Source organism: Chionomys nivalis, chromosome 17, assembly GCF_950005125.1.
Source record: "Chionomys nivalis chromosome 17, mChiNiv1.1, whole genome shotgun sequence".
Taxonomy (NCBI): domain Eukaryota; kingdom Metazoa; phylum Chordata; class Mammalia; order Rodentia; family Cricetidae; genus Chionomys; species Chionomys nivalis.
In genome coordinates, this window is record NC_080102.1 from 23542625 (window position 1) to 23565978 (window position 23354).

At 50.3% G+C, this 23354-nt stretch overlaps 1 protein-coding gene across 3 annotated transcripts in view; it reads right to left on the minus strand.

Moving 5' to 3' along the window:
• Positions 1-10626, minus strand: part of Cyrib (CYFIP related Rac1 interactor B) — a 123666-nt gene extending 113040 nt beyond the window's left edge. For 2 of the 3 annotated variants that reach the window (XM_057791684.1, XM_057791687.1), the window contains exon 1: positions 10326-10625. The gene's annotated coding sequence lies outside the window, so the exon portion shown is untranslated. Of the gene's footprint in view, positions 1-10325 lie in introns of all 3 variants that reach the window. The other variant, XM_057791685.1, reaches the window with a different exon arrangement.
• Between the last annotated feature and the right edge of the window lie 12728 nt (positions 10627-23354).

Here is a 23354-nt window from a genome sequence, read left to right on the forward strand (position 1 = left end):
TGCCATGGTCATGGTGTCTCCTCATAGACACCCTGGAAATGGTAAAGTGCTGGGATTCATAGAAAAAGAAAGTAGGGACAGGGAGGGGAGGGAGAGAGGGAAAGGGGAAGGGAAAATGAGAATAGGATGTAATCACATGACAGAAAATATGCAAAAATATGCCACATTCCCCATCATGAAGGCAGAGACAATTGGGGACATATGAAATCACACCGACAGCATGCCTCTGTCCTGAGGGGAGGTCAGAAGCCAAGCCAGAAGCATACAGATGGTCTCCCCACTTCAACATTCCCCACTGTAACTCTGAGAAGCTGCAGAGTTTTGCTGTGTTTTGGGAGAACCTTGAGGACCAAGCACAAGCCTCCCTTATGTCAGCACTTCCAGATCAACTCCAAAAGGGGACAAGAATATGCACAAAGGGGCGAAACCACACTCACTGTGTGGTCAAGGGACTCTCTTTCATTCAAAAATACGTCAGGCCCTGTCCAATCCAGAGAGCTCGCTCCTCTTGTCTGCTAGTGTCCTGCACCCAATAGTCCTGCACCCCTAAAACCGTCCTGAAAGGCCATAACACTTAAGCAGAGACCTTGGGGTGACAGACGGCAGGCACACCAAACCTGTACAATCCACCCTGTTATCAGCAGAACTCCCTGGCACACTAAGTACGTCCCATCGTGTCACAATAGACAAGCCTTGCTCACCTAAGCTGGATTCAACTGCACTCAAAGATTAATTTTTTTAAATTATTTCTATTCATTTAAAAAAAAAACTTATGGGGTGGGGGCTGTGATGTGGCTCAGCAGAAAGACTACAGGCCTATTACAACCAAAACCCTGAGTTCCACCACCCAAGAAACTGAGTCTGAAATTCCAACACCCAGGGAGATTACCAGGTTAAGGTCATCCTTACTACACAGTGACTTAGAGGCCAGCCTGGGCTACATGGGACCCTACTACAGAAAAACAGGGGTTGACGATTTAGCTCAGTGGTAGAGAACTTACCCAGGAAGGTCCCAAGTTCAACCCCCAACACCAGAAGAGAAAATAAAGAAGCAATACACTGTTGCACAGTGGTAAGACACTTGCACAAAGAACACCCCTGCGGGCCTGGGTTCCAGCCCAGCACCTCAAAGTAAAGAAATAAATATGAACAAATACAAGTACAAGTGAGGCTGTAAATATCGTAGACATGGATTCTTGTGCTGGTCGTCAAATTCACCTCTATCTGCTTCTTTATTCACACTTGGTGCTGCTGCTGCGTATGCTTGTAACTGTGTCTATGTGCGTGTATGTATGACTATACGTATGTCTGTCTGTGTCTCTGTACATCTCTGCATGTGATGTCTCCGTGTGTGCGTATGTGTCTGTGTGTCTATGTGCACAGAGGAAGACACCAGCTCTCCTGCTGTATCACACACGACCCTCTTCCTCCCAAATCAGGGTCTCTCATGGAACCTCAGGCTAGTTGCCACCAGCCCCAGCGATCGCTCCTGTTGCCCACAGTGCTAGGGTGATGGGCGTGTACCAGGCCACACCCAGCTTTTCACATGGGACTCAAACACACTGCAGCGTTCTTCCTTCCTCGCCAAACCACGTCCTCGGTCCCAGGTGCTGTCTGTGAGTCTACACCATCTACTACAGTTCCGTCTGTACATCTGAGTGTCGACCTGACCACGCGCCATCGGGACTCAGTCCGGTGTACGAAGCACTGTCCTTTGGAGCAGGGCTCGGCCAGCAATCATCATCTCTGTGAAAATGCACCTGCCGGGCTGACTTCCACTCTTCAGTGGTCAGTCAGTTCTCCTCTTCCTCAGTGTTCTGGGTCTTGAGCAAGGGCTGTCGGTCAGAGACTATTAGAAAACCAGCCTGTCTCAATCGACAACAGGAAACCAATACTCCAGGCTGATGGGCACACACAAGAACCAGCAACTTCATACCCCTCCTCCTCAGGACACTCCAGTCAAGAGAATTAGTTCTCCCTGTGGCCACGCACTGGCTGCATGACTCTTGGCAGCGCTTTGGCACCCACACCCTCCGGCCTGGTAACTCATTCATGGGTTTCAAGCTCTTGTGTGACACTGGGAAAGTCACATCACCTCTCTGGGCCACGGTGGCATGTCTAAAGCGATATCACTGTGGAGGGGAGTCAGAGAACTGGTCCCACCAAGAGGGATGTGGCTACGCTGTGCCAGGTCACTGACCTCAACACCACCGCTGTGCCAGGTCACTGACCTCAACACCGGTGCAAAAGGGCCCCAGGGTCAGTTCACTCCCAAGGGGACTTGCTTCCTCTTTCACTGTCTGGCCCAAGGCTCAAAACTTACTCATCCCATTTCCTCTGTGGGCCACGGCCTGAGAAGTGCTGGGGACACAACCTGGTGACCTTCAGGGTTTTTCCCATCTCACACCAGCTGCCCAACCCCCAGCCACACAGGGTCTTTGGTTGGTCCAAATTATCACACTTGAATGGGGCAGCAAGGACCAGGCTTCGGGATCTCTTGAAAGTGTTCCTTGAAATAGGGATTTAACACCTGGAGACACGGCCCATGCTTTTAATTCAAGCACTCAGGAAGCAGAGGCAAATGAATCTCTTTGAATTTCAGGCCAGTCTATTCTACACAGTCATTTCCAAGCCATACAGGGCTATACTGTGAGACCCTGTACATGTACATATACCCAGAAGAACACAGACATGTTACACAGCATTCTGGCCTCTCCCCCCGCAGACACACCTCAGATATGAGCAAAGGAAGGAACCACTACAGATGAGACATTCACAGAGACAATTCTACCAAGCCCTCATACTGAAGAGGTGAGGAACAAGTGCACAGAGGGAAGCGGGTTCGAATCTCAGAACCACCTTCTGATCTCAGTGTACAAACCCCACACTCTTCCACTCAAATTCACACACAGACACACACACAGACAGACACACACACACCGGAAACACAAGCCTCTAGCCCCTCTTCCCCTGCCCATCTCATGTCCCAACGGTGCCTGTCACCGGCAGAGAAGTGCCATGCTACAATTAGAAATCCCACCAAAGCCACCTGGTGTCAAGAGGAACCTTAGGGGCCAGGGATGGCTTAGTGGGTAAAGAACCTAAGTTTGATTCCCAGAACCCACATTTAGGAAAAGGGTGTGATGGTCTAACAAGGCTAGGGAGGTAGAGACAGGCAGATCACTGGGGCTCACTGGCCAACCACTATAGCTAAAGTGGTTAGCCCTAGGCCAGATAAAAGGTTAGCCTAGATAAAAGACTTTATCTTCAAAATAAAAAAATGGTACCTGTGGAATGTCACCCAAGGTTGTCCATACATACACACACATGTACACACACAGTGTTTCAAGAAGTCTTATTACTGTGGTCAATTTCCCACCAACTTTACCAAAAATTTCTGCACAGAGAGTAGCCTAGCAATAAGGAACACAGGGCTGGCTGCTGAGTCACCCGGAGTCATGTGCCATCCTACAGAGAGCTCTCGGGACAGCGAGCCCCTGGGATGCTGGGGAGAAACCCTCCCCGAGAGTCCAGCCAGAAAGCCTCTACTCTAGGTGGGGCATTCTTTCTGAATTCCGCTCACAGGTCCCTGGGAAGAGGCTGGAGAGAAGTGGGCACTAAAGGTGAAATGCTTGAATTCCTGCTCTGCTTCTTATTGGCCGTGATTTTCTCAACTAGGATGTGATAGTAAATACAACCAGCCTCACCAACTGCCTGGGAGACAGGCGACCCAAAAACTCAAAACTACTCTGTGAGAGAGAGCTTTCGCCAGGAGCTTAACCTCCTGCACTCAACCCGGTGCTCCTCCTCCTTGAGCCAAGTCCCTGCCCTGCCTTCCTGGTTTCTGAATGAATGAAGAAAACTGGGGTTGGAGAGAGGCTGGGCTCAGGTCAGCCAGGAGAAACAAACCCAAACTCCCTCCAGCTCCACACTGCTCAGGTCCCCTAGAGATTTGTGTGAGTGGCCTCCAGACACCGCTGTGTCCCATGGGGCTGCATCACAAGCCTACAGTACAGCAGCCGCTTGCTTTAATACTTTGTTGAATGGCAGGAGAGATCCCATGCCTCCATCATGAATTAAGAACTAAGAAGTAGGGAACATGTGTTCAGGAATGACTGTGAGACCCATTTCAGAAGACACAAGATAGCCATTTGGGGCATCCCTTCACAAGCCTATTAGCTCTATCTGTGTGTGTTCCAACCTGGACTTTGGAGCCCAAGGCTACAGAGCAGAGCAGAAGACCTGGCTTCAGGAGAGTGGAGCAGACACTGGGGGACGTGGCTGCCCAAGTTTCACTTCCACGCTGTCTTCTGTGTCACGCTTCACTGTTTTGAACGAAGCTGGGTCTGGGGAAGACACTAGCAGTACTGACCTTCCTCGGCCCAAGGCTCCCGATCTCTGGGTCCTAGCCTTGGGGACTCAAGGGACAGAGCAGCCTCTGGATGCCCAAACCCAGGTGAAACTCACGGAAACATTTTCAAAGAGCCACGACAGGCTTCTCAGAGGCCGGCAAGGTCATACAACCTGCAAGCAAATTCAGTCAGTCAGGAACGACCTGAGGCACCCCGGCTCAAGGGCCTGTTTCTCACCCCACCATTGGCCCCTTTCAAAGCTGCCGACCTCCTGTGCAGAGCAGCCAGTGTTGGGCAAAGCCACCTCAACTGTCTAAGATCATCAAATCCACAGTCATCTATCTCAGCTCCACAAGAAGAGCCTGGTTCTCTGTGTGTCCCTCGGAAAGCCTGCTGCTGGGGGAACATCGAGGACATGAATACATCCAGGGCCCCAGCACCCCACTGTCACTAAAGCAGTGCTCGCAGGCATCCTGGGCACAGTACACCAAGGGAGAAGCTGAGCCAGGTCTTGAGCCACAGACCTGATTCTGTCTCACGAACATGTCTTTTGTCTCTGGGTCCCCATCGCCTTGTCAGGTTAAAGGAGAGGACAGCGTGCTTCAGGCTGGGACTCTAGGCATGAAGGTCCTACTCAGGCCTACAGTCGGGCCCTGCGGGAAGAGCTGTCTGCTTGTACTCTCTCCACCCCATCCTCTGTATCATCTCCAGACCGCTGGGGTTCACCTGAGCTCAGAAGACACTTGCTGACAGGCAACAGAGGGCTCCTTCTGCACCATCTGCATCCAGTCCATGACTGGCCTAAGGTCTATTCTGGGCTACCATCATTTAACGACACAATTCAAATTGCCTGCCTCTGCCACTAGCTGCCTAGGGAACCTACAGGGACACAACTCAGATTTGCATCTCTGTGGTCTGTCTTCCTGGTCCAGGCCGGTGAGGCAAGTCATACGATGGTAAGGCAGGATGATCTCCCAAGTACACCTCACTGAATGTGTGGCTCACAGACCAGAGGCATCATAGCCTGTGAGACACGGAGACGCTCAGGCCACCCAGAGCTGACTCAGGATGTGGGTAAGGCCCAAGTGACTGGGCACACATTCAAGCTTGGGAAGCAGTCCTCCCAAGAGACCACCTGATGCCTGTCAAACTGTGAGCCTAAGAAGAACTCACTCTGGCCTGTTATTAACGAAGAGTCTGGTCTAGAGGACACCACAGAAGAGAGGGCCGAAGGAATGTTAAGAGCGTGTGGACGGGATGGAGTGCTGGCTTCTGCGCATGGCGTGGCCACTGCACCACACACCCACAACAGCTGTGATGACCCGCACACAACTGGGCCATCAACAGCCTGTCATGAAAGGGGACAAGCTCACATGGTCCCACCCCTCTCTGAAGAGGTCGAAACTATAGGTAGTTAAAGATTCCTAGAGGGGAAGAGGGGCATTTCCTATCCAGGAAATGTTTCCCAGTACACAACCCAAACGAAAGGACAAGAAAGTACACACACACACACACACACACACACACAGATTTCATATGAAACCCATTATCATGTGTAATTAATATGTGGGGTATTTTATTTTATTTTAAAGATTGGTCTTAGGAACCTTCAAGAACCTTCCGTGGAAGACAATATGGGACAGAAATGTATATGCCCAGAAGGTGCCAGGCATGGCTTACTTCACAGTCCTCTGAGTCTCAAGGAAGCCCAGAAAGTGCTCATACCCGAGCTGTGACAGCTGGCATCAGTCCTGGTCCCTTGACTCGAGCTATCCTCACCCTTACCCCACTAACAGGCTGACACATGGTGGCTGCCCACTGACCCCTCACAGGTCCTTCACCCACATCCCCAGGATGCCCTTCCTTCACTCCTGCGGGGAAAGGGGGCCTTTCTGAGCACGATTCCGGTGTTTTAATAAGCCCTGCAATTCCCTTAATGGCCTCGGATCATACGAAATACAAAAATCACTCTCAGCCACACTTCTTCCAGCAGATCTCCTCGGCTTCGATTATTTATATATTTATGAACGATGTTCACGGAGCAGATGGCAGCTAGTAAGCCTCCTGAGTGTGGGGGGGGGGGAATCAATGGGACTGAATGTAAACTGATGACTCGTCCATTTAGGCTCGGAGGGAATCATCTCCCATCCCGTGGAAGCCCATACAACAGCCGGTCACAATTGGATGAAAATAGCACGCTTGGACTCTACAGGGCTTGCAGCCTCCAGAGCTCTTCTAGGAATAGCCAACCAAGGGCTGCTTCCCAAGCAGAACTGAGAGGGGCTGGGGCAGGAATGGGGGACAGAGTCAGGTAAAGACAAGGAGAGCCTCATAGACGAGAAGCCATAGACATTTACGGAGCACCGACAGTGTGCACTAACCGCTGTGTTGACCCTAACGCCATTTCCAGATAGCCAGAAACACTGCCCATATCACAGATGAAGAAGGTCCGACGAGAGAGGAAGGACGTTGCCCAAGGTAACATTGCCTATAAGCAGCCAATGTGGGCAATCTGAGCCCCAACCCCACACCCTCAGTGCCTCTGGCAATAGAAAAGGATGGGGGGAGTGAATTGTCCCTCACTGTTTCCTTAACTACAAAGTCATCTTTCCACCCGAGGCCAGACAGCCTTCAGACTGTGTGAAGAGTAAGTGCTAAAGTTCAACTGAAACAGTTTGAACCTGGTTCACCTGAGACCCAGGGGAAGTGAAAAACAGGAACAAGATATAGAGGTTCTAGAAGATAAGGGATGGGCGTCACAAGCACGTGGAGGGTGAATGAGGTGAGAGAAAAAGAGTGAGAGGAGCTTGCTTGGCAAGCCTCTCTACGTGGTAGAGTTACAGATAGACAAGAGCACACATACAGTCTTCAGCATCCTATGGAAAAACCACCCCCTCTCCAGGAAGTCAGTAGTCCTTCCTCCCTGGCCCCCTCCCGCTTTCTCTCTGGAAGTTTCTCATCAGTTAAAACTGAGAGGAGTTCCCGCAGTAGCTTCGTCTGTGTTCTAACAGTCAAGACCGCCATTACTATTGCCATAATTGTCCTGCACCAAGGGTTTACGTCACATAACCGTGATGAAGATACAATCAACCCCATGACTTACCTGCCCATGGTACAGATAAGAACACCGCACAGAAGCTTGGACATGCACGTGCAAGCAAGAAAGAAAGGGTTTCAAGGCAGATCCTACTCTCTTATCTGGATACCCCGGGCAATGGGCGGTCGGAACTATTTCATCTGCTCGCGGTCAGGAAAAGTGGGCTTCAAAGTGATACTGACCTAAGACTACTGGCTGACCACACAGATGACCCCATGTTTTGTTGTGAGGGGTATGTGTTGTTTCAGACAGTGGCTCGCTACATTAACACAGGATGGTCTTGAACCAGTGATCTTCCTGGCTCAGCAACCCTAGGGTTACAATTACAGGTAGGCACCCACACGCCCAGCTCAAGTAACATCAATTTTAAATCTACACAGCTCAATCTCAGATGGTTTTTGCTAAAGATAGCCAAGTCTCACACCACCAAAGTCACCGGAATGGTGGTCTCTCCAACTAGAGAGATGGCAGAGATGCCGAACATGAAGTCACAACCTCCTAGCACCTTAGGAGCTCTTTCTGCACGCCAGTCTCCGGATTCTTATGCAAGGCCTGCCAGGGACCAGGATCCATGACTTCGCTTCAAGGAGAACCACCAGAGGACAAGGACAAGGTCACTCAGAGGCCAGATGCTGACCTTGAGATGCAGACAGAATGTATTTATAAAGAATGGAGGGGAATTATCACTTTCTTACTCATCCTGTCAGAAAGTTGGTACCTCGCTCCCAGTATAAGGCAGGCAGCCTGCTAGGTGTCAAGAGACATAAAGGCATTCGGAATGCGGCAGGGCAACCAGAACCCCAGATGAGCCTTACAGCCCAAAGGCGTAGCTGATGACCCTGCACCTGCCTCTCAAGGGTGAGTTTTGGGAAGCCCTGGCCTCTCTCCAAGTCGGTGTGAACTGATTAGGTCTCTCTTGTCACACAGGTAACCGTGGCCACTGTGAAGACGGGCAGCAATGTCACCACATGGAGGAGCTTGCTTGCCTCTTTAAATGAATGGAAAATGAGCCGGACAGGGGGACCCACACCTGTATTCTCAACACACAGGAAGCAGAGGCCACGGCACTGACCACAAGTTCTGGGTCAGCCTGTGCTATATCATGAGATCCTGTCTCAAAAACTTCAAAAATAAACAAAACAGATAACAGTAGCTCTCAGACGTATCCCCTGAGCTGAGGTGAACATCACCGCCTCCTCCCAGGTCTTCAGAGAGGTGCTCAGTGAACTTCAGACATGAAAATGGACAGGGACGGCTACCAGAGAAAGCCACACTTCTTTAACATTTCCCAAAGTGCACAAACACAGCTTAGGCTTTAACCCAAAGCCATTTCTAATACCCTTCAACCAACATACACACACACACACACTCACCAACTTCAACCAACACTCTCACACACACTCACACACAATCACACATACACTCACCAACTTCAACCAACACATACTCACACTCATACACACTCACAAACACTCACTCTCACACACATACACACACTCACACACACACACTCCTCATAATCCACAGTATGCACCTCCCTGGGAAGAAAGCCTAGGCAGTTGACCCGTTCTGCACGCCCCACCACAGGAGAAAAACCCACCGATCCAGCCTCCTTCCCAGTGACATGGAGCCCAGACCCTGGGAAATCATCCCAGCTGGCTACCCTGCCAGCCACCTCCGCTGTCATCTGGCCATAGCAAAGAAAAAAAAAAAAAAAAAAGATGCTTCCTTTTTTATGCACACTGAATACAACCCTCCAAGAATAGGAAGAGTCGCACAGTCGGAGTGGAAGCGTCCTCCTAGGGAATCACTATTTCCTCCAGGACGCGGTGGATTTCTGGAGGCTGAGGTAGCAAAATATGGCTCTGGTGATTATGGGAGGGAAATTAAGGGCAAAGGAAGCAAAATGCGGAAGCATATGGGTTCACTTCTCAAAATCTACCATCCACCAATTCATTTCACAACTATCTAGGGGGGAGGGAGGCTGCCTGTGCTCCAGGCACGTGTCTTAGGGGATGGAGACATTAATGGTGAAGTGACATTCCCATCCTCTACACCAAGGCCAGAAAACCTATTCTCATTTACAAAGCAGCCCATTTCACAGACGAGGAGCTCAAGACCCACAGACAGCAGACAACTTGCCCAAGGTCACAAAGCTCGTGTGCTGTGCAGTGGGACCGGGTATTAGACAGAGGTGCACAATCCACGTGACTCTCCCCTGCTGCGCCACCTTCACACTCAAGCCCTCCCCCACCCTCCATTTCTAGCAGCAGGGTGGGGATCAAAGACAACCCCCCCTAGGGCTCTGCCGGCAAAGGAAGTCCCGGTTCCTCTTTCCTCCCACCCCCAGACACAAGCCCCACATTCGGAGGGCACACAGGTTCCTTCCAGACCTACTGTGCATGCACGGCCCCCGGAAAGCCCTGCTGGCTGCAAATGCATCAACCTCTAAACACAGAACTTCCATTAAAAAAAAAAAATGATGATGATAACGATGATGATGATGAAAACATAACGGGCAAAGAGGAAGTACTGTTTAAACGCTGGCGGGGGTCGGCGCAGGAGGAAGTCGGGCCAGTGGGAGTCTATTAGCCCTTTTGGTTCCTCAATTCGGCCGCCTGGCCTGGGGAAAAAAAAAAAAACCCGATGAAGTTAGCCGGAGGGCAGCACGGCGCTCGCGTCAGGCCCGACGAGCGCTCACCTGGCCTGCGAGAGGGGTGTGCCCGGGGACGGCCACTCGGACCCCGCGCCCCTGCCTCGGGGTGCACGCCGCCCCAGGCGCTCTCTCCCTCCCCAGGCGCTCGCTCCCTCCCCGCAGAGCCGTCTGGATCAGGGCGGCGACGCCGCAACGGGCTCCCCGCGGGCCCTGCACGTACCTGGCGGCCCGACGGGCGGGCGGGCAAGCGGGCGGGAGGGCGGCGGGAGCCTGCGGTGCACACACGCCGCTTCCGGGTCGGCGGCTCGCGCGTCCCCGCCGCAGGTTCGCGAGCGGCCCCGCCGCGGCGGCAGCAGCAGCGGCAGCAGCAGCAGCAGCAACAGCAGCGCCCCGGCCCCTGCGCGGCCAGAAATCGCTATAAAAGGAAGAGGCGGCGAGGAGGAAGAGGAAGCGCTGTTTACCTTCGCAGCCCAGCCCGGCGCCGCACAAAAGGAGGACGCGGCGACGCGCCGCCCCCCGCGCCCCGGCCCCGCCGCACCACGGGCCCCGCGTCACCGCGCCCGGGACCGCCCCGCGTCGCCCCCGCCCCAACCCGCCGGGTGACCTTGGACGAGTCCCGGGTGCCTAGGTCCGACGGGCGCCGGGCATCCGCGACCCCTCCCTCACCTGGGATGAGGGGTCTAGACGCGCGTGTCCCTGGCCCTGCCACCTGCCTGGCTGCTTCAGGCCGGGGGGTGGGGTGCCGCGGGAGCCAGGCAGAAACACCCACAGGCTCCCCTGTGCAAGCCCACGGGGACCAATAAATCAGAGGCGGCGCGAGGTGGGGGTCTGGGCTACCCACAAATTGTAATTTAGTGGGGGGGAGGGACTCCCCAATTAATATCTTCATGTTGCCATTCCCATTTCTGGTTTTGTGGGAAACCTTATCTAGGACATGATTAAAGGGCATCTTTGCTCTCCTTTACTCCCCTGCCCTCAACCCTATGTCATCGTTATCTTGATATTAAGCCAGATTTTTTTCAGGAATATTTGGTGTTATGTAAAATAGATTTCTTTTTTCCTGACCTCTCACATGATATCAAAAGTGTTACACCCACAGCTTTCATCATCCTCCTCTCTTCATTCTTTCCCTCCCCCCAAGCCGTGCTGGGGGTTTTGCCATGTGCCCAAACAGCATCAGGGACTGATTTACCTGGTCCATTTGGCGTGGGAGGGAGTTTCAAGACAGGGTATCTCTGTACCCCTGGCTGTCCTGGAACTTGCTCTTAATCCCAGCATTTGGCAAGCAGAGAAAGGCGGATCTCTTTGAGTTCGAGGCCAGCCTGGTCTACAGAGTGAGTTCCAGGACAGCTAGGGCAGTTACACAGAGGAACCCTGGTCTCAAAAAACCAAACAAAAACTTGAAGAGAAACAGTTACAGGGCTTGATCCTGGGAGAGCAGAATAAAGCCACCTGGGAACAGGCCTTAATTCTGGACATTCACAAAGTGAACGAGGTACCAAAGGCTCCTAACTGCCCACCTCAGCACCCATCAGAGTCCATGACGCAACCTGCCCAGAGTTATGTATGAAGAGGCTGAAGCTGGGACAGATGGCATCAGCCTGAAGTCATACGTATCACATACCAGCCGAGCCAGGCATGTACCCAGGTTGTCTTACTGAAGCCCAAGAACTTGCCCAATGTGGGCATCACTGTGAAATGGGGCAGTAATGAATCCATGCGCAGAACCTAGGAGAGCTCTCACCGTTGTTGCTGTTTCTATTAGAATAATTGTTAAAGATATAAGGACCGGGAGTTTTCTAGGAAGTTGAGGGCAAGGGTCTTCAAACAACTTAGGACAGTTGGAGGTTTGGGTACCAGCAGGAGACAAGGAAGGACAGGGGAGGATGAGGGCGTGGTCAGGGGACCATGCTTAGCCTGCATGCCCTGAGTTCAGCTCTTGCTAGGATGGAGTCCTATGGTTATACTTGTGCACCTCAGATGGGGAAGTCTCTGCTCACTCATGGTCCCCTGTGAGACTGAGCCTTGCTTGTTCAACCAGACCTTGGTATGCTTGACAGACTCAAGCAAATGGAGAGCTGGAAACAGTGTATGCAGAGCCTTTGACAAGTCTGTGGTGGCCTGGACTATCAACCCTGACAGCAAACAGTGAATTTCAATATCCTTAAGGAATACCACCTGCCATTTCAGTGATGCGCGAGCACAGGAACGTCCTGTGACCCCTGACTCTAATTTATCCACCTATAAATGGGATTGATAATGTCATCTTCTGGTATAGGAAGGACTTACTATATGAGATAATGAATTTTACATTATTTGTCAACTGGGATGCGATCGTTTTATCTTAATATTAAAACTGGATCTCAGGGCGCCTTTCAAGCAAAATCTTCGCATGTGTAAAAACCCTTCAAAAAGATGCCACTAAAGCCGGGCAGTGGTGACACACGCCTTTAATCCCAGCACTTGGGAGGCAGAGGCAGGCGGATCTCTGTGAGTTCGAGGCCAGCCTGGTCTACAAGAGCTAGTTCCAGGACAGGAACCAAAAAGCTATGGAGAAACCCTGTCTCGAAAATCCAAAAAAAAAAAAAAAAAGAAAGAAAAGATGCCACTAAAATATGTCTTGCATGAGTACGGGATCAGATGTGTGCGTAGAGGAGTGAATGAAAATACCCCTTCAGGGCCGGGCGGTGGTGGTGCACGCCTTTAATCCCAGCACTTGGGAGGCAGAGGCAGGCGGATCTCTGTGAGTTCGCGACCAGCCTGGTCTACAAGAGCTAGTTCCAGGACAGGCTCCAAAACCACAGAGAAACCCTGTCTCGAAAAACCAAAAAAAAAAAAATATATATATACCCCTTCAGGAGGTGAAATGTGAAAATGTGATCTATGAAGATACCCAGTTTCGACCTCCATTTGGGGAATCTATCCTATCCTTTAGTGACCAGTTCCATGCTGTGTCCCCAACTTCCTGTGAGAGATGATCCTTGATCTGCTTGATGTCCTTAGGTCAAGCTCCAGGGGTGGCTCTGATTATCCTCAGCCGTGTCTACCCATCTGGGGCCGGGTGGTCAGGAAGTTGCGTCCATCTTTGCACGTCTCTGTGTGCAGCACTGTTCTGCAGAGTGCTTCCTGTGACATTTCTAGAAGGAAGAGCCAGTGATGCTTTCCATTCTGCTTGCAATGAAGAGAAAGACCCTTTGCAAGAGAACGTCCCATAACTGCCAAGGTTCTTAGCATTTTCACCGAGCAGTCAGAATGGGTGACTCTTTGGACAGGCTCTGCCTGGAGAGAGGAAGAGCTGGGGACTCCTTGCAGTGGGCATTGCAGAGCATCGCAGCGGCACAGTGGGAGACAGACATCATCACTGTCCTCATCAAGTCTGGAAAGATACATCCCTAGAGCATCAAGTGTACTCCTGAGCAACAGGAAGCAAAGTGAGTCTTCCTAGCAGCAACTAACTGGGTAAATAGTAAGGTATTCCTTCGGTGACTCTGGTTTCAAGGAAAGTAGTGGAGAAACTGGAGAGGTGGCTCAATGGTTAAGAGCACTGGCTGCTCTTCCAGAGGACCCGGGTTCAATTCCCAGCACCCACATGGTAATTCATAACTGTCTGTAACACCAAACCTGATACCTACACAGACATATATACAGGCAAAACACCAGTGCACATAAAATACAAATAAATACTTAAATAAAAAAGAAAAGTAGCAGAGCATAGTGGTGCACATCTTTAATTCCAGCACTCAGGAGGCAGAGGCAGGTGTATGTCTGAGTTTGAGGTCAGTCTGGTCTACAGAGTTCCAGGACAGTCAGGACTACACAGAGAAACCTTGTCTCAGAAAGAAGAAAGCAAGCAAGAAAGAAATAAGAAAGAAAGGGGGAGGGGAGGGAAGGAGTGAGAAATCATGGTAAAACAAAAACAAATAAAACAAAATGTATGAAAATAAATTAGATTTTTAGCAAAATTAATTTTAAACTTTGAAAGGGGGAAAAAAAAGAACTAAAGCACTCTAAGCTAATCTGGCAGCATCAAGCAACAGAGGCCACCATCACCTTGTCAGGCTTGCTCTTCTTCTTGGGGCTTAGTAGCCAGTACTGTAGATTTTACTGAGGTATTTTCTGTTCCCCATGGAGTGTAAGCACCATGGAAACAGGGAGAGCAGAGTGACTATTCTCCTTGCCGTGATAAAATACCTTGGCAGAAGTAACTTGCTCACAGAAGGGAGGGTTTATTCCGGCTCACACTTCAGGGGATGAAGCACTGCTCTCAGGGAGTAGTCCCTACCACAACTCTTAACAAACTGGGGGAGAAGTCCCATCAGGCTGGAGATGGCATGAAGGGGGATAGCTAGAAGGACTTCCTGCCTCTAGCTTAGGTCTGAGAAACACAAACATATTTTAGTCTTGCATTTTGTTAAAGTTCTGAGAGGCTTAACATGCTGACCAAAAGATGTGTGTCCTGTCCGCCAACTTCGTCTCCTGCTAGGCTCTTTTCGCTTCTGGCCACCAAACGTTAGAGCTCGTGGCCAGCTCCAGCTTCCTCTCGCTGCTTACTGCAGCTTCTGCTACCTTTGCAGTCAGCCTTCTCCCCTGCTCTCTTCTCTCCCCCTTCCCTCCCCCCTATTTCAGTGGGTAGGAGAAGCTATACCCTCATTTCTGAGATCCTGTTGCTCCCTGCCCCCTTCCTCCAAGATGACCATGTCCCTGAGCTTGGGATTCAGTCAGCTCCTGGTATCCATCAATAGTATGTAGGATTTTGCAGGTTTTGAGACTGTAGAAACTGGCTCTAACCTCTACAAATTCTCTGGAAGGTCCCTTTCTGCACCCTTGCTGGTGGCATTGCCACTCCAGACATGACCTATGTCTTTATTGATTTTAGTGCTCACTAAGCCCCAGGAAGGAATTTTCACATACTCCTAGCTGCATGGCACTCTCTCTGTTGTCCTCTGTAAGAGGCCTAGCAGAGCGCAGAGGTCAGCTTTTAGGGCATCGGTCACAGAGCAAATGTAAAAATGCATTAATTTGTTTCAAGAATAAGTTTGCTGGTAGCAATCCCCTCCGGTGTGCTGAACACAGCTTCCTTCCTCCTTCTCCTGTGGACAGCTCTATGGTGCACTATTTGCCCCATCAGCGGTGGCTTTGCTGGGTGTCCTTCCTTGTACCTTCCCTGTTCACATGGAGGATGGAAGGTCTGCGGACCGAGTGTGGGATGTTGGGGAAGGTGTGGAGATGAGCACCTTCAAACTTGTTAAGAGTCATGGCCCACTTTCAGAAAGCTTTGACCAGAATGAGTAAAATCTCTTCTTAGAACTCTAAGTCTTTTTAGAGGGTTCCCGTGTATACAATGTACCCCAGGTTAGCTCAAAACTTGTGATCTTCCGGCCTCAGCCTCTTGAGCAGCTGGGCTGTAGGTGACATCATGAAGAGCTAACATGTTTTATAGATCTATCTATCGATCTATCTAGATAGATATAGATATAGTTTGTTTTTCAAGACAGAGTTTCCCTGTGTAGCTTTGGGGCCTATCCTGGAACTCACTCTGTAGACCAAGCTGGTCTTGAATTGAGAGAGATCCACCTGCCTCTACCTCCCACGTGCTGGGATTAAAGGCTTGTGCCACCACTGCCCGGTTATTTATATTTTTAGTTTAATTTTCTGGGTGTTGTGGCCCATGCCTTTAATCCCAGTACTCAGGAGGCAGAAGTAGGCAGATCTCTGCGTTGTTTGAGGCCAGCCTGGTCTGTGTACAGAGTTCTAGGCCAGCCAGGATGACTTAGTAAGACCCCATCTCAAAAAAGAAAAAGAGTACTAGCTGAGCACATGTTGTATTGTTCTGATGGCCCTCACATTTCCAGGAGCTGGCATGCTTGTCAGTGTTGGTATTACTGGCACCTCCTACATGTATGGCTGAGAGGACTGATGGCTGTGCTTGTCCCCCTCCTGGAACATGCTGTCAATCTGGTAAGCACCGCACCGCGTGCATTTGTTTTACTGAATGGGCTCTCAGTGTCATGGGGCAGGCCTGTGTGGTTCTGTCTCATGTCCCTGGAGCCTGGGATATAGTAGCTACACAGTAAATGCTCATTAAAAGAAAGAGGGGGTCAGTCAGGAGTCTGGGAGCATTAGGAAGAGGTCGCCTGATGTTGAGAACTGATTAGAGACATAGGGGGGTGGCAAGCAAAGCTGTGGTTCCTAGATGTCACCAGAAGCTACGTCTCCTGAACTGTCAGCCCTGACTACAGGCAGCCAGCTGCTGGGCTGGTCTTTCCCTGGCTGGGGAGTGTGTGTGTGCGTGTGTGTGTGTGTCACACACACACACAACACATACACACAGCATTGCCATGGGCAAAGCCACCAGTGCTGTGGGTGATGGGACAGGAAGACTTATCATCCCCAACTTTGGAGGGAGGCCAGCCACACGGCAATCACAGGAGACCTTATCAAGGGATGATAAGGGGGTCAGGGTGACATCAAAAGAGGATTTAACCATGAAACTAGATGTCAGTGTCATGCTTGGAAGTTAGAAAAAAAATGGATCTCAAGCCAAGAAATGCAAGAAGCTCCAGGAAGACAGAAAAATCAACTAAATGAATTCTTGAAACTTCCAAGAACCAACCCCAACAACTTGATTTTAGACTTTTAACCCCCATAGCCACGAGAAATGTACTAATATAAACTATTGGGTCTGTTTGTTCTAGCGGCCATCGGAAACCAGGCCTGAGCCCCTGGGTCTGCCCTGTATGGACAAGCCAGCCTGCAGCCTGCAGCGGAGGAGGGGCACTCAGGAAGGTTAGAACACTGCCTGGCACCCAGGATGCCTTTACCAGGCCTCTCAGTCTCCCTGAATCCAGACACATGAAGGATCAGGCAGGGCTGCACCTGGGGTCCAGTTGTTTTCAGAGGGTTCACAAGCCCAGGTCTTCCTGGTCCCTGGATCTCTCTCTCCCTCAGTTGTACCCAAGCCTTGGAGGTTCCGGGTCAGCCTGGAGCACACAGCAGCACACGGTTCTGCTTCTGCAGGGCATGAGGAAGGGTAGACTGCTGATGGGGTCTCTTCAGCAGGAGGAGTCCTGGCCCCCAACTTCACTGCTTTGGTTAAGTTGGAATGAGCAGCCGGGAAAGAGAACTGAGAGCCCCTTCTGCTTCCTCCTCCAAGACAGGGTGAAAGAAAAGCTTATCACTTTTGGTAGAATGGCAGCTAACACTGCCCAAAGTTTGTACCCACGTAGACACAGGTGCCAAGACACGCAGAGTGTGCCATCTGTGTGTTCAGGTACAGAGGGCAGAACTGGGAGAGCAAAAGGCTTGCTCAAGGCCATGCAGCTGCCTAGGTCCCCGGGAAAGGTCGGATCCAGGCTTGACTTCCCCTCAACCCAGCATTTCGGTTGGGGGTCCCACACCTAGGCCCCTTTTCTATGATTGTTCTTGATGCACCGTCTCAACTTTCCTTGCTTTCTAATGGGGCACAACATGTGGAATTATTTTTATTCTGTTTACTCTCTGTTTTGTTGAAACTTTAACTTTGGCCGGCCTCACACTCACTACCAAACTTCAGGAAAGCCTCTGCCTCAGCCCCCTCAGGGCTAGGTTTCCAGTTATTTCTACCAAGGCCAACCAATGCCAACTGGAGTGGAGTTTTAGAACCCACTGCTGGGCCACCTGGAAAGATTTACTTCTCCAAGGTTCTTCTATATGGTTAGGGTGGGTCAGTGGCCCCCACCTACCTGAAGATGTCAGCTAAAGCCTCCCCTGTGCTGGTTGAGGCAGGAGCTTGAGGCGTGTGTGGCTCTGTTAGGAGCTTGCTGACTGGCTAGTGTTCTGAACCCATAGTTCACTGAGGAGATGAGGAAGCCCAGAGAGAACATTAAGAGGGTAGGACAAAAGCATGGCCTGTAGACACCTCATAGCGGGGACGCGCTGGGGAGGGCTGTGAGTGACCTGACCGTGTGGGCCCCGGAGAATCTGGAAAGGCCAGGGCTCAGACGCCAGCCACTTCCGCCTCACTTCTCTTTTCACTCAGATCCACACGATGTTTTGAATAAGTTTTTTTTTTTCTTTTTAAAGTGTGAATGTTACCTTACAAAGAATAATTGTGACCATGTACTGAGAAGGCCCCTGGGAGGGTGTGAGAAGCAGGAACTCTCACTGACTCAGCAGGCTTCCTCCATCTACCTGGAGACTCAGAAGGCACAGGGTTTGTGTCTCCTGGGTCTCCATGTCAGGTTAGGTACTGGACCAGTACACTCAAATGGACAGTCTAACATATTGCTTGGCAGGGGCGAGAGTTGCCTCATCTTGGCTCTGAGCCCGACTCCTCTGTTGCCATTTCTGGAGCTTTGCCCTGTTGGAGGTGTGTGGGCAGAGGCATCCTGCCTGCAAGGATATTCTCTGAGCAGAGATGATGGGCCGCCCAGACACCAGCACTTCCGCCTTGATACCACTGCTCTGAAACTGACTCAGAGCAGGGAGGGAGTTTACCACCAGGGGCCCAGGAGCAAAGAAGAGGAACTTCACTGTGGTTTCATTTTTACTATTAAACCCACAGTCCAGTCTTAGGAGGACATGCCTGTAGCTGATGGATCAACTTGTTATGGGAAGTCAGCTTCTGAACTCCCAGAAGGACTCTGGGATTGAAGTCCTCTCCCCTCCTTGAGACCCCAACACTCTACCCAAGGTGCTCTGCGACCTGACTTAGGAAGCAGAGTACAGCTGTGCATCCCAAGCATGGTAGGCAGAGGTTACAAAGTACTGGGGCACAGGATACACAGGCTGGGAACCTTCAAAAAGTGTGGTAACGGATGCTGGGGGGAGAGAACCCCTTGCTTGGGGTCAGAAGGTCATTTCCCCTGGCTAGGAAAAGCAAATGGGCGACTGTCCTTTGGTGTCAGGGCACAGAAACCCTCATAGGCACAAGGGGTGGAGACCACTGTGTCTCTTAATTTAATAATACAGGAAAATGAAAAAGTATGGTATCTCCCCATTGCCACGGGCCCGTCTGCCGCCGTCCCCCCACCCCTACCCATACCCCACCACTGTGAGAGATCAGGTTCAAGTTTCTCCTACTAAAGCTGGTATGTCCTGCACGGACAGGGTATGAGACCAAGGGCTGTACCAAGCAGGCTGTTGCACAAAAGCATCTGAGAGAGGAGAGAGAGAGAGAGAGAGAGAGAGAGAGAGAGAGAGAGAGGAGAGAGCAGATTCTTACTGAGCCTCAAGCTTACACCAGAACAGATGTAAGTCTATATTTTAAAGTGTAGGTAAAGAGGCGGGAGAGTTGACTTAGTGAGTAACTGAATTCACGTCCCCAGCGCATGGTCACAGGCAGCCACAACCCCAGTGCTTATGGTTGCTGACAGGTGGCTTCTTGGAGCTCGCTAAGCAGTCAGTGAGCTCCAGGTGCAGTGACACTCTCTCTCAAAAATTAAGATGAAAGATGGGCATGGTACACACTTTCAATCCCAGAGCTCGGAAGGCAGAGGTAAGTTATCTCTGTGAATTCGAGGCCAGCCTGATCTACATGCTGAGTTCCAGGTCAGCCAAGGCTACATCATGAGATCTTGTCTCAAACAAGAAAAAAAAAAAAGCTGAGAGCAGAAAGCAATAGAGGGAGGCACCTGTTAACCTCTGTCCTCACACTCATGTACACACACATGCACACAGTAGACATGTACATGTGAATACATATGTGTTGATGAAATTTACATATATTAAAACCATGTAGAAAGGCCCACTCTCAGTCTCTTTCACTCTGTGCTGTGTTTCCCCCAAGGTCTTGCTAGGTAGTTATGGCTGGCCTGGAACTCATTGTGTAGATCAGGCTAGCCTTGAACTTTTGGCAATTGTCCTACCTCCTACCACCACTTAAAGTTTAGAAGCACTTTAAGTTGCCTGTTCCGTGTGCATCCTAGGAGGTCAGCAGTAGCTGCTGCATTTCGTCTACAAGCAGACTCAGGTCTCGGGAGAGTCAGGTAATTTGCCCGTTCCTGCTCAGCTTTGAAGGGGAGAGAGCCATTTGGCAGTCACGTCTAGAAACTCAATCCTCTGATTCATGTTAGTGGCATTTGAAGGCAGGTCCTGTGGGAGATGCGGTGGCCAGCGACTGCCTGCATAAACGGATTAATGAGTTACTGAGGAAGTGGCTTCTTATTACCTTTCTGGTGGTACTCAGTGTGTCTCAACCTGGGGCACCCTCCATTCTGTTAGGAGGCAGGAAGTAGTCCCATCATCTGCCGAGCAGATACGGCCTCATGCAATTGGACTTCCAAGAACAAATAAATGCTTGCTCTCTATAAATAACCTGGCCTCAGGCATTCACTGACAGCAATAGGAAAAGAACCAGCACACCATCCAAAGGCAGGTTCGTGCAAATCCAAAGCCCACACCAGACCAAACACAGAATTCGTTACATGAGGGAAACCAAGGACCACTACACATGTTCCAGATGACCCTCCCAGCCTCTGAAGGCTTTGGAGTGTGCGCTTCAGAAAGCGCATCTTTTTGAAGAGGGAATCAGTGATCCAAAGAGAGCAAGAAAAATGCAGTCTATAAATGGCAGGAAAGTACCTGCCAATCTTACTTTGGTAAGGACATCTATCTAGACTGGAAGAACAGCAAAGCTAGACAGGCTGTCATCACAGCACTTGGAAAGCTAAGGCAGGAGGATCTTCATGACTTCGAGACGAGGCTAGGTTACACAGTCCTGTCTCAAAACGCCAAAAAACCAAACCTCCAGAAACCAAATTCAAACGAGAAAAATGCAACACCTCCACCAAACCAAAATAAAACCAATCAACAATACAGCTCGAAAATTTAAAGATGGGCAAAGGACCTGAAAACGCCTTCCTTCAAAGCTCAGCAAATGTCTTCAGCATCATGAGCCTTCAGGGAAATGCAAATCAAAAGCACCGTGAGAGATCACTGTACCCTTTTTAGGATGGCTGCTATAAAAATAGAGAAGCAGTGTGGGTGAGGACACGAGAAATGGGAAGTCTCCGGCATTGCTGCTCGAATGGAAACCAGGGTGGCTGCTTTGGGACATCTTCTGGCAGGCCCTCCGTAGGCCTTGCATAGAAATACCCCATGACCCACCAATTCCATCTCAAGGTCCTTAGACACGAACACAAGAAACGAAGAGCAAGCTCATCTAAAGTATCACATGAGTATCCCCAGCACCGTGGTCCATCACAGCCCATCACGGTGCTCAGAAGAAACGGAGGGCAGTCCCAAGGGGGAAGATTATTTGGCAATAAAAAGATAGCTGGACGCGACACTATGCTTTGGTAATCTCAGAACTTGGGAGGTCAGAAGGCGGCACTGGGTCACTTAGAACTCGAATTATAGATGGTTGTGAGCTACCATGTGTGTGCTAGGAATTGGATCCATGTTCTCTATAAGAGCAACAAGTATTCTTGTCCACTGAGCCATCTCTCTAGCCCCGGACTGTTAAGCAAGATGTTTGCTGAGGTCCACCTGATGGCCTTCTGGAGCTGGCTTAATGCAACTTTTGACTGAGGGCATCATGCTTATTTTCTATTAGCTATTTACCAATATTTCTATATGCAAATTGCATAAGATAACGGTTTGATCATGACAATTTCACACACACACATAACCTACCTCCAACAATTCTTCCCTTTACCCTGTCTTCCCCTCCTTCCCCTAGTCCTCTTTCTGGTCTCTAAATGCCTTAGGAAGGATTTTATCCTCTTTTCCTAGCCTGCTGTTCAGAGGCATACAGGTAGCTTGTCACATCCACAGTAGAAATGAAGATGCCACAGGAACTGCACACAGATGACCACAAATAAGGGTTTCTTTCAAACACTGCTTTGCCTTTTTATTATTTAGGGTCTCGTTATTTAGCTGTTTCTGGCCTTGAACTTGAGATCCTTTTGCCTCAGTCTCCCAAGTCCTGGGGGTCACCTGTGCGCCAGCAAACCTAGCTTAAAACTGTTGTAAAATTAAATTTATTTTGTAGAATTTCACATACCTGGGCTGTATGTATATCATTTTCCCTTCCCTTTCCTCCCTCCAACCTTGTCCATGTCTCCCTGCTTCCTCTCAAATTCATAGTCTTTTAAAAGTTATTGTCAGTACATATAATGACCTTATATGAAATAAATTGAATCTATAAACAAATAAATACACAAATGCAACCTTCAGAGCTAGTTAGACGTTTAGCAGCATGCCGTAGAGAGTACCATAGGATGGAGGAGAAAATACAAGAAGCTTGAACAAGCACCTACAAAAATAAATTAGTGCTTGTGCCCCAAGCCCTGACCCCCGGGACCCCCTCCAGTGGTTAGCCCATTCTGACACATAGCCATGGGCCTTGTAGATCATTCACACCAGCCATTCTCAAAAACATAATTCTTTTGAGTCTGATTTCGTGGACTTGACAGCCATTCGCTAGTTTCAGCATGTGGTTGTGGACCGACTTCGTTCTTCTGTGTGTACATGTGCATGCTTGCGTGTGTGAGTGTGGCTGTGTGCCACGGTGGACGTCATGTAGAAGTCAGAGGACCTCGGGTGTCAGTGCAAAGTCTCTACCTTGAGACAGGATCTCTTAGTTACTGCTTTCCATTTCGGTCGAGCTGCCCTGTGAGCTTCTGGCTCCCCAGTCTCTCATTACCAGCTCCCTGTAGGGGTATCCTGGGACTGTAGATACGCACGCCCCTACATCCAGCTTTTACAGGGGCCCTGGGTGGTCAGGTCGCTGTGACAAGTGCTTTACCCACTGCAGCCTCTATCTAGTCTAGAATGTTTATCCTCATTACTGAATACATCCTACAGACACTTGCATCTACCGTGGTGCAGACAAGGGTAGGTGGAGAGGAAAGCTGAGGCTACAGAGACAGGTTGGGAAGAGCTAGCCTGGGCATATCTGCTGGTCCTTTCTTAGACTGGCATAGCCATGAGAAAAGCATCAGAGAGCAGTAGTTGACTGGAGGTTGAGTCCTAGTAGCTGAAGTGTGTGTGTGTGTGTGTGTGTGTGTGTGTGTGTTGCCCAGGGTGGTCTCGAACTCAGGGTCTTCCTGTCTGAGCCTCCCTGGTAGCTGGGATGACAGGCCTATGCCACCGTGCCGCCCGTGGCCTAAGTGACTTCAGCTGAGCAGGAACTAGGCTAGCACATTCAGACAATGTGCCCTTTGCATCTTTGTTCTGCAGCTTAGGGCTCCATAAGAGGTCCATTGTCCGGCTGCCTGCTTCTGGGTGGGAGTCAGCAGTATGCAGCCTGAGTGTGCAGAGCCAATTG